Below are 16,266 nucleotides of genomic sequence, written 5' to 3'. Positions count from 1 at the left end.
TAAAAAAAAACTTCAGGGAAGTTTAAAAAACTTCAGGGAAGTTCAGAGATCTTCAGGTAAGTTCGGCAATCTTCAGAGAAATCAAAAGAAAATCAGGGAAGTTCGTAGATCTGCTGAGAAATTAACAGAACTTCAGGGATGTTCGTAAATCTTCTGAGTAATTAGCAGAACTACAGTGATGTTCGTAGATTTTAATATAAATTTTCAGTTCCTTAGGGAAATTAATAGAACAGAATTTCAGAGCAGTTCAAATAAATTTAGATTAATTCTCAGAACTTTAGATAAACTTCAGGGAAGATCACATAAATTTAAAGATCCTCGTATATCTTAAGAGTTTATTTCAGTACTTCAGGGCAGTTCATAGAGTTTTTGGCAAATTGGCAGAACTTCAGGGAAAAACACTGAATTTCAGGGAAATTTGTTGATCCTCAGAGAAATTTGCAGAGCTTAAAGGAGGTCTTCAGATAAATATTAATTGCTACAGAAAAATTTTCAGAAATTCAGGGAAGTTTGTAAACATTCAGAGAAATTATTAGTGCTTCAGGGTAGTTCGAATATCTTCAGTGAAATTTACAGAATTTGGGGAGTACACAGAACTTCAGGGAAGTTCGAAGATCGTCAGAGTAATTTGCAGATGGGAAGTTTATAGATCTTCAGATAAATTTTCAGGGGGCTTATTACGGATGTCACTTCACGGTGAAAAGTTGTCACTTGTCGTCACGGTGGAGTGATTCCCATTTGATTTGTACGGTAATCACGGCTCTTATTCTGAGCATCATTTGCTTATCACCATGTAGTGACACCCGTAATAAGGCCCCAGAACTTCAGGGAAATTCGTACAACTTCAGAATAACTTACAGTGCTTCAGAAATATTTGTTGATCTTCAGAGTAATTTTCAGTATTTTACGGAAGTTCATAGATATGCACAGAAATTTACAGAACTACAGGAAAGTTTGCAGATGTTCAGAGATATTTTCAGTGGTTCAGAACAATTATTAGTTCTTTAAAGAAATTTGTGGGACTTCAGGAATGTTCGTAGATGGTCAGAGCAAATCTAACTTTAGGGAAGTTCTTAGATTTTCAGAATAATGTTTAGTGCTTCAGGAAAATTCGTTTAGAAACCGGCGAATTTCAAATAATTTCAAGAAAGTTCATATATCTTTAGATAAATCAACCCATATTAGCTAGGGACATCCCACTCTAAACTTTGTATTTCTATCGACATACTTATTATATTTATAAATACTTAAGAAATACTTTAGAAATAGGTATCTAGGTATGTTTGCTCGGTTGCTAGACAAATTTCAGTAGTTTGTTTATCTGACGTGTGGATTCAATTCATAGCTGATTTCGTGTAGATTTTTTTTACGCATAATACGATATAAACATTTAATCTATTACAGCGTAAGCTGCACGCATCTAACCGATTCCAGCGTGATTCGTTGCTACAGTTCCAGGAAAAAAGCCATACTGATGGATATTGAAACCTTTCGACCATTGCTCGACCAATTTATCGTTTAGATCTGGAAATGACTACCGTGTTATAAGTATAGTTTTCACCCACTAGGATCTGTATCGTGTTATAATGACAACGGACATTTAGGTTGTTGGGAGCTGAATCGGGATTTTAACTGAGGGTTTGTGCATGAAAACCAAAGACCCAACGACTTCGAATACGCAGAAGTCTTTGAATACAAATTAGCAAACTACGAAAAAATAAAATTTAGATTAAACAGTGTCAATTGGCAATTAATTTTAAGGAATGTAGGAAATGTCGAAATTGGTATAGACGTGTTCTACTAAATTTCAACAGAAATAATTTCGGAAGAAATTTCTTTGAAGAAAAAAAGACGCAACAGAAACACACAAAATCCAGTCTGGTATAACAGACAAATGAAAAACTTGAAAAATCGGAAGCAAAAAGCACATAAAATTTATAAAAAACACAATAGTAGTAATAATGTATTAATTTATTTGGATTTATGCGATCAACTGAATTTTTCTATCAGTTCTGCACGTTCTGCATTTAAAGAATATAATGCAAAAACAGAACATGAAATAAAGTCCTGTCCATAGAACTTCTTTAATTACGTAAGAACCAAATTAAAATCTTACAATTTTCCTTCAATAATGCATCCGGAATAAAATACACATATTTTACATATGGTGCAAAAAAGTCTACTAGAATTGAATGTAAAAATATGAAACTTAATATCATTTAGCAGGAAAAGAACAACTTAAAATATTTCAATTGCACTAGGAAATAAAAATGTAGAAAAATGTGAAAGAGTTAGGGATCTATGAATTATCTTAGGCTCTAAACTAACTTTCATAGACCATTAAAACACAATTATTCACAGAGCAAATAACATGCTAGGCTTTATCAAGCGCTTTTGCTATAACTTTCAGGACCCATACATATGATTTGAGTAGTAGCTATACTGAAGATCCGAGAGATGTCGCCCCTGGTAGGAAAGTGGTAGGAAAATCATTTTTGCAGTATGGAGAATATCAGAAAATCCACGATTTGTGACATACTTTCACAGAAGGAAACAAATAAACGAGTGTTTACCTTATCACCATAGTAATGTACTCGTGCAATTTTTGTGCATCTAAAACTGCCCATAAAGACGATAATGGATAAAAACTGAAAATTTTCATGCATTTCCAAATGGTTTCCTACCATTCCCATACATTCGAAAGTGACTGTGATGATGTGGATATGGATGATGTCAAAAACAACATCACATGATTAATTAAAACACTATATATTGCCTATGTGAGGTCAATACTGGAATATTGAAGCATTGTATGGTATCCTATATTAAATTTGAATATGACAACATTCAATTCACCTGATATTTTTCTTACACACGCTTACTTTGAACATTCCCAAGCGAAGTTTATGGTCCTACAGGTATTGTTTCGTTGGAAGAAGATTATGTAATACCGAGAATTATTATTTCACCCTAAAGAAACCGACCGCGCTGGAACCATTGAGTTTAAGAGGGCTTAGCTTGCTTCTAGTGGTTAGTTTAATTGCTTTGCGTCACAGATTATAAAAATTGTGTCGATATTGGAAGCATGCTCATTAAATAAGTTAATGAGCTGAATGATAACCTTACCAAAATGCTCCATTTTCCATTTTTCATAACTTTAACCAAACTTTAACTTAACTTTAACTTTAACATAACTTTAAAATAACTTTTACATAACTTCATCTTACCTTTAACATAACATAAACATAACGTTAACTTACCTTTAACATAACATTAATTTAAGATTAACCTAACTTTAGCTTTAAAATTACTTTAACCTAACTTTCTACCAGCAGAGCAACCAAGCTCTTGGATTTCCTCTCTTCAACGGCAGCTAAGTGTTTTGCTTTGACGGCGGTCGCGGCCAAGGCAGCAGCTGCTGCCGATTGGAAATTTCCCTCGTTAAATACCTTCGGGTCACCATTCTCCTTGGCAAGTTCCGAAGATCCTTCCTTGTCCTTACCCTTGTCGGCTTCTGCTCCGGCCTCTGACTTTTGCTGGTCGCATCCTGCCGCAGCATTAGACTCAGACGCTTTGGTATCATCTTCTTGAGAAGAATTCTCTGTTTTATCAGATTGGTTATCTTTGTCTTAGAGAGACCATCAAACAACAACAAAATCACAAACCCCCAAGCTAAGAAAAATAAAATAAGTAGAGCACACAGCCGTAGCCAAACAATGAAACGAAAACAAATAGATATTGGAAATGAGACCCTTGAAAAAGCTTAGAGAAACAAAGTGTGCAGATTGAAGGTTGAAATAATATAATAATATAATATATATGCTGCCGGTGGACGCATAATTGTCCCATGGCTTATGCAGTTTCACATACACGTGGGACAATTATGCTTCCAGCGGCAGTATGGTGCTCCAGCATAGAGGCTATCTTACCGTCGTCCTTCTTGGAACCATCCTTCATCTCGACATCAGTGGATCCCGGAGTAGCTGGAGCACTCGTTCCGGTAGTGCCAGCGGCTCCAGGGACTTTGCTCTCTTCATCTTCCTTATCGTTGTCTGGACCAGTACCGGCAATGCCGCTTGTTGCCAACCCAGCGTACGCATCAAACTTTCCTCCGAAACTGGACATTTCCACATTCTTCAGATGGGCATCCATCATCGTAGCATAGAATACATATTAGTAACGAAATATTTCAACTCCATACATCACATACCTTAATAGCGGCAAACTCTTCCATTGCAGCCTTGGCAGCGCTGGCAGAAATCCTCGGATCTACTACCGAAGCCAGGAACGCAACCGTCGACATAATCGGATTGCCAGCCTTACTGAACGGAATCGACTGGTAGGACAACGGTCCCAGATACGTATTATCATCCTCCAGATAGGGATCCTCTATCGGAAGTTTCAGGAAATGCAGAATACACTCGTCCTGGGTACGCGTTCCAACATGCTCGCACACCTTGTTCCAATCATCCTTGTACATTTCCAGACGCTCGAGTAAAAGAAGTGTCTCCTGTTCGGACCAATCACGGGACATGCTTGCAGCGGTCTTGTTCCGCATGGCAGACGGTTTCTTGACGTACTGATCCAAACGAAGACCGAATTGGCCGTTGGGATCTGCGGTGATCGTTCCCAGTTCGGTTTTTATTCCGTCCAATATGCCAGCAGAGGGAGCTCCCGTTGCTACTGGTATGGCTCCAGGAGTAGCTGGGTCATCCTTTTTGTCTGGCTTTGTAACAGTAAACCTGCTAGAAAGTAGACGACCCAAACTCAAAGCGGTACAAACGGAACGATACGATCCCAAAATCGCCACTTTCAGGGGGAATATGTTACGTATGGCTTTAACGGATTCTGGTACTCAGAGATGAGACGGAATCAGGCTAGGTTGTGGTAGTTTATACCGAACCCTTTCTAACCCGGACCAACGTCGACCAAAAACCCTGAATCGAAATCAACAAATCCGCTTAAGCGCCAACACATACAAAGATGTGATGCGGAAATGCGTGTTTAAGTTTGCCGAGCTGGCTCACTCAGGGCGTGTCTAACGTACGCGATCAAACTCATGCAATCAACGTGTGTCAAAAAGAGATTAATTCACTAAAAGCATTCAATCAGGTTCATTTAACTATGTATATTTACGGGATCAAAGGTTGAGATTGAATTTGCAGGTTGGTTCTCGCTCACAAAGAGAAACTAAGTGTGGGCAAAGAATACAATTTTGGAAGCTACGTATTTCACATGAGTTAAACTTAAAAACTAAAGCGCTCTAACCTTTTCTTTTTCGATGGCAACCCGGGTTACTTGCTGCTGCTGATGCACGTGGAGGTGATCGAGGTCGGCGGAATGCCAACGCCGTTGTTGCCAATCGCCAATCGGAGTGACGACTCGTTCGCTGAAGCGGTCGGCCGGAAGCCGCGTGGGTAGCGTTGTTCGACTGCGGGATCGCTACAGTTCGATCGACGGCCTATTGCTATTGGCCGGGGGCCACAGCGTGCTCTTCGGTGTGCTACGAAGTCACGGCGGTACGATCAACGGTTGTCGCTATTGGCCGGGGGCCACGGTGTAGGCGAATACGGAATACAAGAATACTGCGGTTGTGCGATCGGCGACTCTTCACGGCGGTGTGAGTCGAGCCTCTCACGGATCCCGTTGGCTACCCGTGCCGACGAGTGGTGCCGACAAAGGTTCGGAAACGTAGGCGGCGGAGCGTGAAACGATCACGGTTTACTAGCGGCGTGGCTTGCGTAGTGCTGCAGAAAGCAGAGAGCACTTCTTCGGTGGGTGACCACCGAACGACGGAAAGCACTAGAGAGCGCGGTCCGAAAACGCACTGGACACCGAGATACTCTGGTGTAAGATGGCTGCTGTGTGCTTGTGTACTCGACCACGAGGTGGAACGTCGATGACGCCGATAGTTTTCGGTCCCCACCGAGAACCTTCTTTCGAAGGATTGACCTTCGAAACGTTATTAACCTAATTAATTTCTTGCCACACACTTCACTGAATTAACTAATTACCTGGTATGATTCACCGAATCGATAATATCGGTGATACGCTAGCACTATAAATTTAAGTATTTGTCTGATGGTGATATCTATCACCCAAAACACTACATTAGAATTTTTATTATTTAATTAGATTAGAAAATCACTTACTTTTCAAAGTACCGATCTCCCGCACTTGACAGTGCCTTAGCACTCACTGCTCGGTAACTTTATAATTTTTCGCTCTGAATAAATTTACGGTTTAGCTTTAAATCTTCCTAACTGTCTAGCTCGATAGCCAACTTGCAGATGATCTCACCACGCGCAGAGTCGTGTTTATATCCCCTCTGCATTTTACACGCGGCCGATTCTGATTGGCCGCTTTTGTTGCATAATCTTTTCTTATCAATCTGTAGATTGCATGCTATGAGAGGGAGACAGCTGATGTCTCAATACATCAAGAACACACAGAAAAAAAAGTTGTTGAATATTACATCCAAACTGCTGCAACCAGGTCAATCCATCGGTTGTGTAATATAACGTTGTACGATGTACATCGATTTTGCGAACAAAATTACATCCATTGATGTAATATTGTATCTGCTTTTTGCTATTACATCATTATTTCATACATCAGCTTGAATTACATCGAACGATATTACATTTTTTTTTGCTGTGCACGAACGCTTCGCGATGGGTTTGGTTGTTGTCCGCGCTAGAAATATTGATAATGGGGTATTACGAATGATCGTAACGCCAATATCAATCTAGCCTCATTATGAAGCGTCTCCGCTATGCTGTCAGTCTGATGATAGCTAGCGGAGGCGTTACAGTTTCTTGTCCAAATCAATCAAATTTTTAGCAGCTGTGAGCGGTTTTCGGAGGATTGAGCGGTTTCAATCCGGATGGCGTATCGCTTAGCACATGGAAATGTGAAGTTGGTGGAGGACCCATTGGAGTAGGACGTGAATAAGCATCGATCTGGTTGTTGATCAATCCCCACTGTTCAAGAAAAGCATGAACACGCATAATAGCGCAGACGTCTCCTGCCAAATTTCTTCGGCAAGCAGTGCTGGTAAAGTACTCCGTTGGGTTCCGCCGATAGGTATCGATCATAAAATTACGATAAGCAAGATAGATTTCCGGAGTTTTCGACTTGTGCTTCCCATTGAAGAACTCCGGGAGGGCACGCTTCTCAACCACATGAATCGAATTGTAATCGAACCAAGCCGAATAGGAAGGAACTATAATATGATGTGTCTGCTGGGTAACAATATCCTCCAGGTTGTCCTTTTTGTGAGGAAACTCCTGAGTATTGCTGTTGTCGCTGGTTTTGCCAGCTTGACTATCATCTCCCGTTCGATCCGCATTAGCTCTGTCAATGTCGTCATCCAGATCCGTCATTGTTGCATATTTTATAGGCATCATTTCCGGATCTCTCTAGGGCTCTGGGGTGGCCGGACCTGAAGCAGAATTGCTCGAACCAGCCTTCACCTCAGTCAGATTAGTTTCCGGCAGGGGGTCGTCCATATCCTTTGTCAGATCTTCCGATTCTTCGTCATCAGCACGAGGTTTTTTTTTTGGAATACGGCCGGTGACCGGCCGCTCTTCCGTTTACCACCCTTTGCTTGCGGAGAAGGCGATCGTTTCGCTTCTGATGAACAACTTTAGCTTTCTTCACTTTATCGTCCGATCCACCGGCCATCAGATCCTCCACACCGAGTCGCAGTTTGTGGACCTTTTTACGACAGGCTTCATCCACTTCGTTATCTTATCTGCCATCCATTCGTTGTACTCTTCCAGATCGGTTACCCACGAAAGCGAAACACGCCAACGGTCACCCGGTAACATCGGAGAATCCGGCACGGTCTCCGGCAAATCAAACGTATTCGGTACCCAGGTATCGTACGAATCCGGGAAGAAATACCAATGAATCATCACAAGCTTATCCAGGCGGAATGTAGGCCTTGCATAATCCTCCGGCAGGGGATCAACCGCCGGCTCGACCGCCGGATAGATGATATGCGTCGCCTCCTCCTCGTCCAGCGTCATCTCACCCTGATGATTGGTTACAATGTCCAATCTTCGATTAGCAGTAGCCTTTTCCACTTCGGGCCTAACGTAAACGATCGGTAGCCGCATGCATTCAGCTTCGATTAGAGCCGTCTCCATGTCAAGCAGCATCTGTATAACGCATAGGGTTCTGAAAGGGTGGAACATTTCAGTGCCAACATTTCAAAGGGGCGTAATTGCTTTTGTAAACAATGGCTTTAGCCGTCCATTTCTCGCAAATAAAAGCCCACCCTTCCAAAATACCAATGCTAGCTGGAGCAGGAAACATTTCTCTACCTGCTGGTGTCATTCATTTTTATGATTGAGCTTTCAACCGCGAGAAATCGACGACTTAAACCATTGTTTACAAATGCAATTACGCCCCTTTGAAATCACAAACGAAGTGACAGACGACTAACTGGCGAAGAAATCCATTAAAATAATGTGGTCGCTGTAATAGAATTTTCTTGGAAGCTTGTGCCATCATCCACCAGATGGGTTAGTTTTTTTGTTTTGATTTGAACAAAGTTGATTTTGTGTATAATGATTCTTTGACAGTGTGCAAAGATAGTGTGTCATTTTGTCATCTTTTTATGCATTTTAGTTTCTACATTCTAATACATTTGGTGAAAATGCTAGTACAATCCAGTAGTAGTGTTGCAATGTGGTACAATCCAGTAGCAGTGGTGTTGCCATGTGGTTCACTGAAAAATTGAAATAGCAGGTTAGTCACCAAAGTTTTCGAGCCGCTCCGTCTGTCACTTCGTTTGTGTTTGAAATGTTGGCACTGATTTGATTACAAGGGAATTAGCACGAGCAGATGAACCAGCAGGTAGATAAATGTTTCCTGTTCCAGCTAGCATTGGTATTTTGGAAGGGTGGGCTTTTATTTGCGAGAAATGGACGGCTAAAGCCATTGTTTACAAAAGCAATTACGCCCCTTTGAAATGTTGGCACTGAAATGTTCCACCCTTTCAGAACCCTATGCGTTATACAGATGCTGCTTGACATGGAGACGGCTCTAATCGAAGCTGAATGCATGCGGCTACCGATCGTTTACGTTAGGCCCGAAGTGGAAAAGACTACTGCTAATCGAAGATCGGACATTGTAACCAATCATCAGGGTGAGATGATTACTTTTGCTCGAGCCACGAGCGAAGAGAAGCAACTTACAGTAAGTATTAAAATATATGTTATATTTAGTGCAATTATTTTGATATCATTTTGCGTAATTTCAGTACTTGGCACCTGATCCTCCGACAAACCGGGTGGATCGCTGTTTTATATTCTGGCCACGATGTACCGTTACAAGGCTGAACAGCGCTGGCGGAAATTCGATTTTATGGTAAACAAGGTAAGCATGTTCCACGCCCGGTGCTAATTCCCTTTTGATCAAATGTTCCACCCTTTCAGAACCCTATGCGTAAGGACCCCATTATACAGATGCTGCTTGACATGAAGACGGCTCTAATCGAAGCTGAATGCATGCGGCTACCGATCGTTTACGTTAGGCCCGAAGTGGACAAGGCTACTGCTAATCGAATATCGAAGATTGTAACCAATCATCAGGTTGAGATGACGATGGACGAGGAGGAGACGACGCATATCAGCTATCCGGCGGTACTGCCGTAGGATTATGCAAGGCCTACATTCCGCCGGGATAAGCATGTGATGATTCATTGGTATTACTTCCCGGATTCGTACGATACCTGGGTACCGAATACGTTTGATTAGCCCCGGAGGCCGTGCCGGATTCTCCGATGTCACCGGGTGACCGTTGGCGTGTTTCACTTTCGTGGGTAACCGATCTGGAAGAGTACAACGAATGGATGGCAGAAGAGGATTACGAAGCTGGTCGTAAAAAGGTCCACAAACTGCGACTCGGTGTGGAGGATCTGATGGCCGGTGGATCGGACGATAAAGTGAAGAAAGCTAAAGTTGTTCATCAGAAGTGCAAACGGTCGCCTTCTCCGCAAGCAAAAGGTGGTAAACGGAAGAGCGGTCGGCCACCGGCCGTATTTCAAGAAAAACCTCGTGCTGATGACGAAGAATCGGAAGATCTGACAAAGGATATGGACGACCCCCAGCCGGAAACTAATCTGACTGAGGTGAAGGCTGGTTCGAGCAATTCTGCTTCAGGTCCGGCCACTCCACAGCCCTAGAGAGATCCGGAAATGATGCCTATAAAATATGCAACAATGACGGATCTGGATGACGACATTGACAGAGCTAATGCGGATCGAACGGGAGATGATAGTCAAGCTGGCAAAACCAGCGACAACAGCAATACTCAGGAGTTTCCTCACAACAAGGACGACCTGGAGGATATTCCCTGCGCTTTGGTCAGAGAGCGTATAGGGCGTCGTTGTGCCAATTAGGTCGTGGCACATTTCGAGTATGAGAGAGTGATTGCAGTTTGCTCAAAAGTGCCTGAGTAAAATGCAAGTATTTTCGATGATTACCCGTAGTTGTTACAGTGAAGATATACACCCATATTCTTGTTTATGTCTGGACGTGTTTGCCATACAGAAACATTTTTATTTGATTTTGTGTGGTGGATGGGTTTCGGGCGTGGACGGGCATATTAAGTTTACGTTAGGATAACGTTGAAAAATTGTGAAATGTATCGCTTCAGTTTGAGAAGCACTTCACTTCGCAACTGATGAACCATTCTGACGGCCCACATTGCCTTGCAGGCGCCGTGTGTTGGCAGGGTCCAATATTGGACAGTTTGATGTTTAGAAAATACCATCAGTTAAAACTGTATTTTTGAACTTTATCTCTATACATTCCCGAAAAAAAAAATTACATTGAAATTTTCAATGGAAACAATGCTCTAACATTAATATTTATTGTCGACAATAAAAATGATTGTTATAATGTTGTACCCTTCCGAAACGGCAAAAGTGCTACCTAGATGTACAATGAAGGTACATAATAAAATGTTGTTACAATGATTTTTATCATATTTTTCATTTATTTTATTGTTAATATGATTCGATCGTGAACAATAATGAACAACTCTATTACAATAAAAATTGTTGTTACATTAAATATTGATGTGTTTTCATTGTAGGTTACGTCACGAACAATAAAAATAAATCTAATTGAAGCATGCAGACTATGAGAGGGTCAGCAACACTGCCAATGTAATCAAGATAGGCGCTGCCCGTATGGCTCTGCCTTTGACAGTTCGTTTGGCTGAGCGATATCGGACTTGCTCTATTCGTTGCCAAGTCAACGACCAGATCGGGTTGAGTTGAATTCAACTCACCTGCCTCATCTAAATCCCGCTTAATGCAGACCTTTTCCGTGCAGTCAATAATCATACAATAATAATAAAAAAAAAAATCCACCACTGGAAGATGTCAGGAAGGAATTCTCAGGTGGAAGCATACTTCATGGGCGATTCTCTCCAGTCGAATGTATTAACTTACCAACGACGCTCAACCACCAAGGAGGCGTGACCTAGGGAGATCGATTGCAGGGGAGTTGGCCTGAATTTCTCACAAGTTCCGGATCGAATCTCAATCCAAAACCAGTAAAAAAAGGACGCACCCGTAATAGACATACTACCCCCTTCCCTTCCCGGGGCGATGTTTTATTTTTTCGATTTTTTTTATAAAGTCGATAAAGTAGATCTGTCCAGCCAACACATACACTCTAAAGTACACTGTTATTTTTTTAATCAATAAATCCGCCAACCAACAGTAAAATAACAATAATATATACTGTTATTGAAAAAAAAAAATGATATGGGGAAATCTCGAAAAATTCATTGTTAAGATACTTAACAACCCCCCTTTTTTATTGTAAATTTTCCATTTACCATGAAATTTACTGTTTAGTACAACATAAATCAAGGTAAATTTATTGTAGACGTAACAATATAAATCATTGTTAAGACAATAATTTTCGTCTTATTGTGACATTGTTTTTTAATGTATTTTTGTTGTTATTTTTTTTTCGGGTTCTTAGATGTTTCTTAGTAGATTATCATGTTGGTGTAAGCTGATTCAAAGAGTAAATGGTATTAACATTGAACTGTCCATAGTTGGGCGTTGTTGAACTTGTGGTACTTGCACAACATTTCATGTGAGTACCAAAGCAACCATATAATCACAAAATAGCTTTAGGTGTGGGTTCAGAGTGGGACAATGTCACTGAGATATGGTTAGTTGGGCATTCAGATGAAACTATTACTTTAAAAAACTAATCCTGGTTGTATCTCTTTTTCGTTTGCATGTAACACTGTTTGATATTACTAACCGCACCGAGCCTTCATTCCGGGTGGTGAGCGAACCCGAAGTAGAAGAAGACCATAAGCCCCTTCTCGGAACGAGTGTTTTGTTAGTGGACCTGGTCTGCGATTTAAGGTTGGACTCTGTGATGATAAGTATCACATAACAGGTAAAGTAGGTAGCATCATCTTTATCGAAATGTAAGTATTATTGACAATGATCATAACTAGATTATATGAAAATTTTAATTATAGGTACCTGGATCAACGTTGTTTAAACATGCGCATTCAATCGTGACGGCATCTAGTTCTGCATTTCAAACCTACCCAACCCTTTTCCTTTCTACAATCCCTGAACCGCTGGTTCACCATAAGTGTACCTTGCAGAACTTTTTTAACCCCCATGGGTAAAGATGCTGTGTTGCTCACTCCTCTCCCCTTCCCTGGTGTATTATGGATGGTTCAGATCGGTGACATGGCCCCTGACCCCCTTGTACATCATAAAATGAAAATGAAAATGAAAACAAGGACGACCTGGAGGATATTGTTACCGAGTAGACACATTATATTATAGTTCCATCCTATTCGGCTTGGTTCGATTACAATCCGATTCATGTGGTTGAGAAGCGTGCCCTCCCGGAGTTCTTCAAATCTATCTTGCTTATCGTAATTTTATGATCGATACCTATCGGCTGAACCCAACGGAGTATTTGACCAGCAATGCTTGCCGAAGAAATTTGGCAGGAGACGTCTGCGCTATTATGCGTGTTCATGCTTTTCTTGAACAGTGGGGATTGATCAACTACCAGATCGATGCTGATTCACGTCCTACCCTAATGGGTCCTCCACCAACTTCGCATTTCAATGTGCTAAGCGATACCCCATCCGGATTGCAACCGTTCAACCATCGGCTGCTAAAAATTTGCTTGATTTGGACAAGAAGCCAGACTAAAAGGATGACCCAGCTACTCCTGGAGCCATACCAGGAGCAACGGGAGCTCCCTCCGGTGGCATGTTGGACGGAATAAAAACCGAACCGGGAACGATCACCGCAGATCCCAACGGCCAATTCGGTCTTCGTTTGGATCAGTACGTCAAGAAACCATCTGCCATGCGGAACAAGACCGCTGCAAGCATGTTCCGTGATTGGTCCGAACAGGAGACACTTCTTTTGCTCGAGGGTCTGGAAATGTACAAGGATGATTGGAACAAGGTGTGCGAGCATGTTGGATCGCGTACCCAGGACGAGTGTATTCTGCATTTCCTGAAACTTCCGATAGAGGATCCCTATCTGGAGGATGATAATACGTATCTGGGACCGTTGTCCTACCAGCCGATTCCGTTCAGTAAGGCTGGCAATCCGATTATGTCGACGGTTGCGTTCCTGGCTTCGGTAGTAGATCCGAGGATTTCTGCCAGCACTGCCAAGGCTGCAATGGAAGAGTTTGCCGCTATTAAGGTATGTGATGTATGGGGTTGAAATATTTCGTTACTAATATGTATTCTATTATTGTTACAGGACGAAGTCCCCGCTACGATGATGGATGCCCATCTGAAAAATGTGGAAAAGTTCAGCTTCGGAGGAAAGTTTGATCCGTACGTTGGGTTGGCAACAAGTGGCATTGCCGGTACTGGTCCTTACAAGGATAAGGAAGATGAAGAGAGCAAAGTCCCGGGTGCTCCAGCTACTCCGGGATCCACTGATGTCGAGATGAAGGATGGTTCCAAGAAGGACGACGGTAAGATAGCCTTTATGCTGGAGCGCCATACTGCCGCTGGTTGAAGAGAGGAAATTCAAGAGCTTGGTTGCTCTGCTGGTCGAAACACAGATGAAGAAACTGGAGATCAAGCTACGACACTTTGAAGAGCTCGAAACAACGATGGAGCGAGAGCGGGAAGGTTTGGGATACCAGCGACAGCAGTTGATACAAGAACGGTTGCAGTTCCATTTGGAACAGCTGAAGGCAACGGAGTTCCGTGCTCGACAACAGGCTCATCAGCGATTCCAGCTGGAACAAGGTCAATGGCAGCAGCCTGCGATAGGTGGTGCTCCAGCAGCTGGCGTTACTCCTCCTCAGCAACAGGCCCTAAACTTAAATTAAAGTTCTGTTATAGGTAATTAAAGTTAAGTTAAGTTAACGTTATGTTAAAGTTAAAGTTAAGTTAAAGATAAGTTAAAGTTCTGTTAAAGTTAAGTTAAATTTATGTTATGTTAAAGTTTAAGTTAAGTTAAAGTTAAAGTTAAAATAATTTTAAGGTAAAGTCATGTGAAAGATAAGTTAAAATTAAGTTAAAGTTATGTCAAAATTAAGTAAGGGCTATGTTAAAGCTTAAGTTAAGTTAAAGTTCGGTTAATGTTGGGTTAAAGTTATGTTAAATTTAAGTTAAAATTACTTTAAGGTTATGTTAAAGTTTAGTTAAAGTTATGTTAATTGTTAAAGTTAAGTTAAAGATATGTTAAGTTAATGTTTGGTTATAGTTAATATAAAGTTATTTTCATTCCGTATCGAGCGCTGAGCCAGTTAGCAGCGTCCTGGTCTCTTCATACGACACTCGTTTTTTACCGCGTTTCCATCGCTATCGTTGTTGAAAAAAAGTGTTCAGGTGAATCGCGCACGGTTTTCGGAAGCAGCTATCGTAAGCTGAGTCTTACGTATAGACTGTTCACCTTTACCCCAGTGATCGATCATCATCAAATCATCACCACCATCATCGCATCATCTCCGTCAATAGCCGCAGCGTAGCAGCAGCAAACGGAATACCTAGCTGCACCGTCCATTGCCTCCCTATTGTAGTTTTGTTTTGCCTCGTGGCGCGTGGTTCTGTCTCTCACCCCTGGTAAGGGAGTATGGTTCATAGTGAGACAACTTGTTGCAACTAGATAAAAGTTTTTTTTTTCGATTTTTTTTCGCTTTAATTTGCTTGTACGCCGTGCAAAAAAATTTAATTACTAGTAATTAAAATTAATAAATTGGAGAAGGTTTTTATTTTTTTTTCCTTCTTAAGCGGTTGCACACCGCTTTTGCGCAACACTTATGGCATCTTCCGATGCCAACGTTGCGCGAACTAGGTATTACCAACCACTTTCGAAAGGACCATGGGTTGTCTTTTTTCGGCCTAAAAATAAACCCTTGAAAACTCTCGATATTTTGAGAGACTTGCTGCGTAAGTATCCTGGAATCTTGGTACATAAGGAGAGATTCATCAAACTGCGTGTAGAAGCACCGAATTATGATGTAGCAAATAAAATTGCTGATCACGAGTTGTTTAGTGTTGAGTACAACATCTACATCCCTTCTCGAGATGTGGAGATAGAAGGCGTGGTCTCCGACGCGAGTCTGTCTGTCGAGGACTTGAAACGTGCCTCGGGTTGTTTTAAAAACAGAAAAGTCACAAGCGAGCTTGTAAAGATACTGGATGTAAGGCAACTGCATTCAGTGTCTTTACAAGATGGCAAGAAAGTCTATCAGCATTCAGACTCGTTTCGGGTGACTTTCGCTGGTTCAGTTCTCCCAAACTTTGTCAAAGTTGATGGTGCTTTTTTCCGGTGCGGTTGTTTGTACAGAGGGTTTATAACTGTACCAACTGCAAAAGGCTAGGACACTCGGCCAGCCATTGCGGCAACAAAACTCGTTGTGGCAAATGTGGTGAAAACCACAAAGAGGATTCTTGCCACAAAGAATCAGTAAAATGCGCGTACTGTGGCGAGAATCCTCACCCCTTGCAGGAGTGCCCGATGTACAAGCAGCACCCCGATAAAGTGCAGCGTTCAATCTCAGGACGCTCCAAGCAGATATATGCTCAAATGGTGAAGGCTGCATCAGCCGTCCAAGATGCAAACCAATTTTCGATTTTGTCAGCTGAAGAATCGGACTCTGACTCATCCGATGAAGGTGATTCTACGGTGATACACGCACCTTCAAAAATGGACGGATCCTCAAAAAGAAAATGCCCCTCCCCGAAAGTGCGCCGTAAGAAAACTAAAGTCACCTC

General features: G+C 41.7%; 2 pseudogenes; one reads left to right on the top strand and one right to left on the bottom strand.

Moving 5' to 3' along the window:
• Positions 1-3,251: 3,251 nt before the first annotated feature.
• LOC135715361 (SWI/SNF complex subunit SMARCC2-like) lies at positions 3,252-8,347 on the bottom strand (annotated as a pseudogene).
• A 1,314-nt stretch (positions 8,348-9,661) lies between these two features.
• Positions 9,662-14,056, top strand: LOC135715359 (SWI/SNF complex subunit SMARCC2-like; annotated as a pseudogene).
• The last annotated feature ends 2,210 nt before the right edge of the window (positions 14,057-16,266 follow it).

The sequence above is a fragment of the Ochlerotatus camptorhynchus genome, unplaced genomic scaffold (genome assembly GCF_037179485.1).
Source record: "Ochlerotatus camptorhynchus isolate MF236.1 unplaced genomic scaffold, CSIRO-AGI_Acam_v1.1 ptg000876l, whole genome shotgun sequence".
NCBI classification, from domain to species: Eukaryota; Metazoa; Arthropoda; class Insecta; order Diptera; family Culicidae; genus Ochlerotatus; species Ochlerotatus camptorhynchus.
The sequence above is the reverse complement of the archived record's forward strand: the minus strand, read 5'-3'. Positions and strand labels throughout refer to the sequence as shown.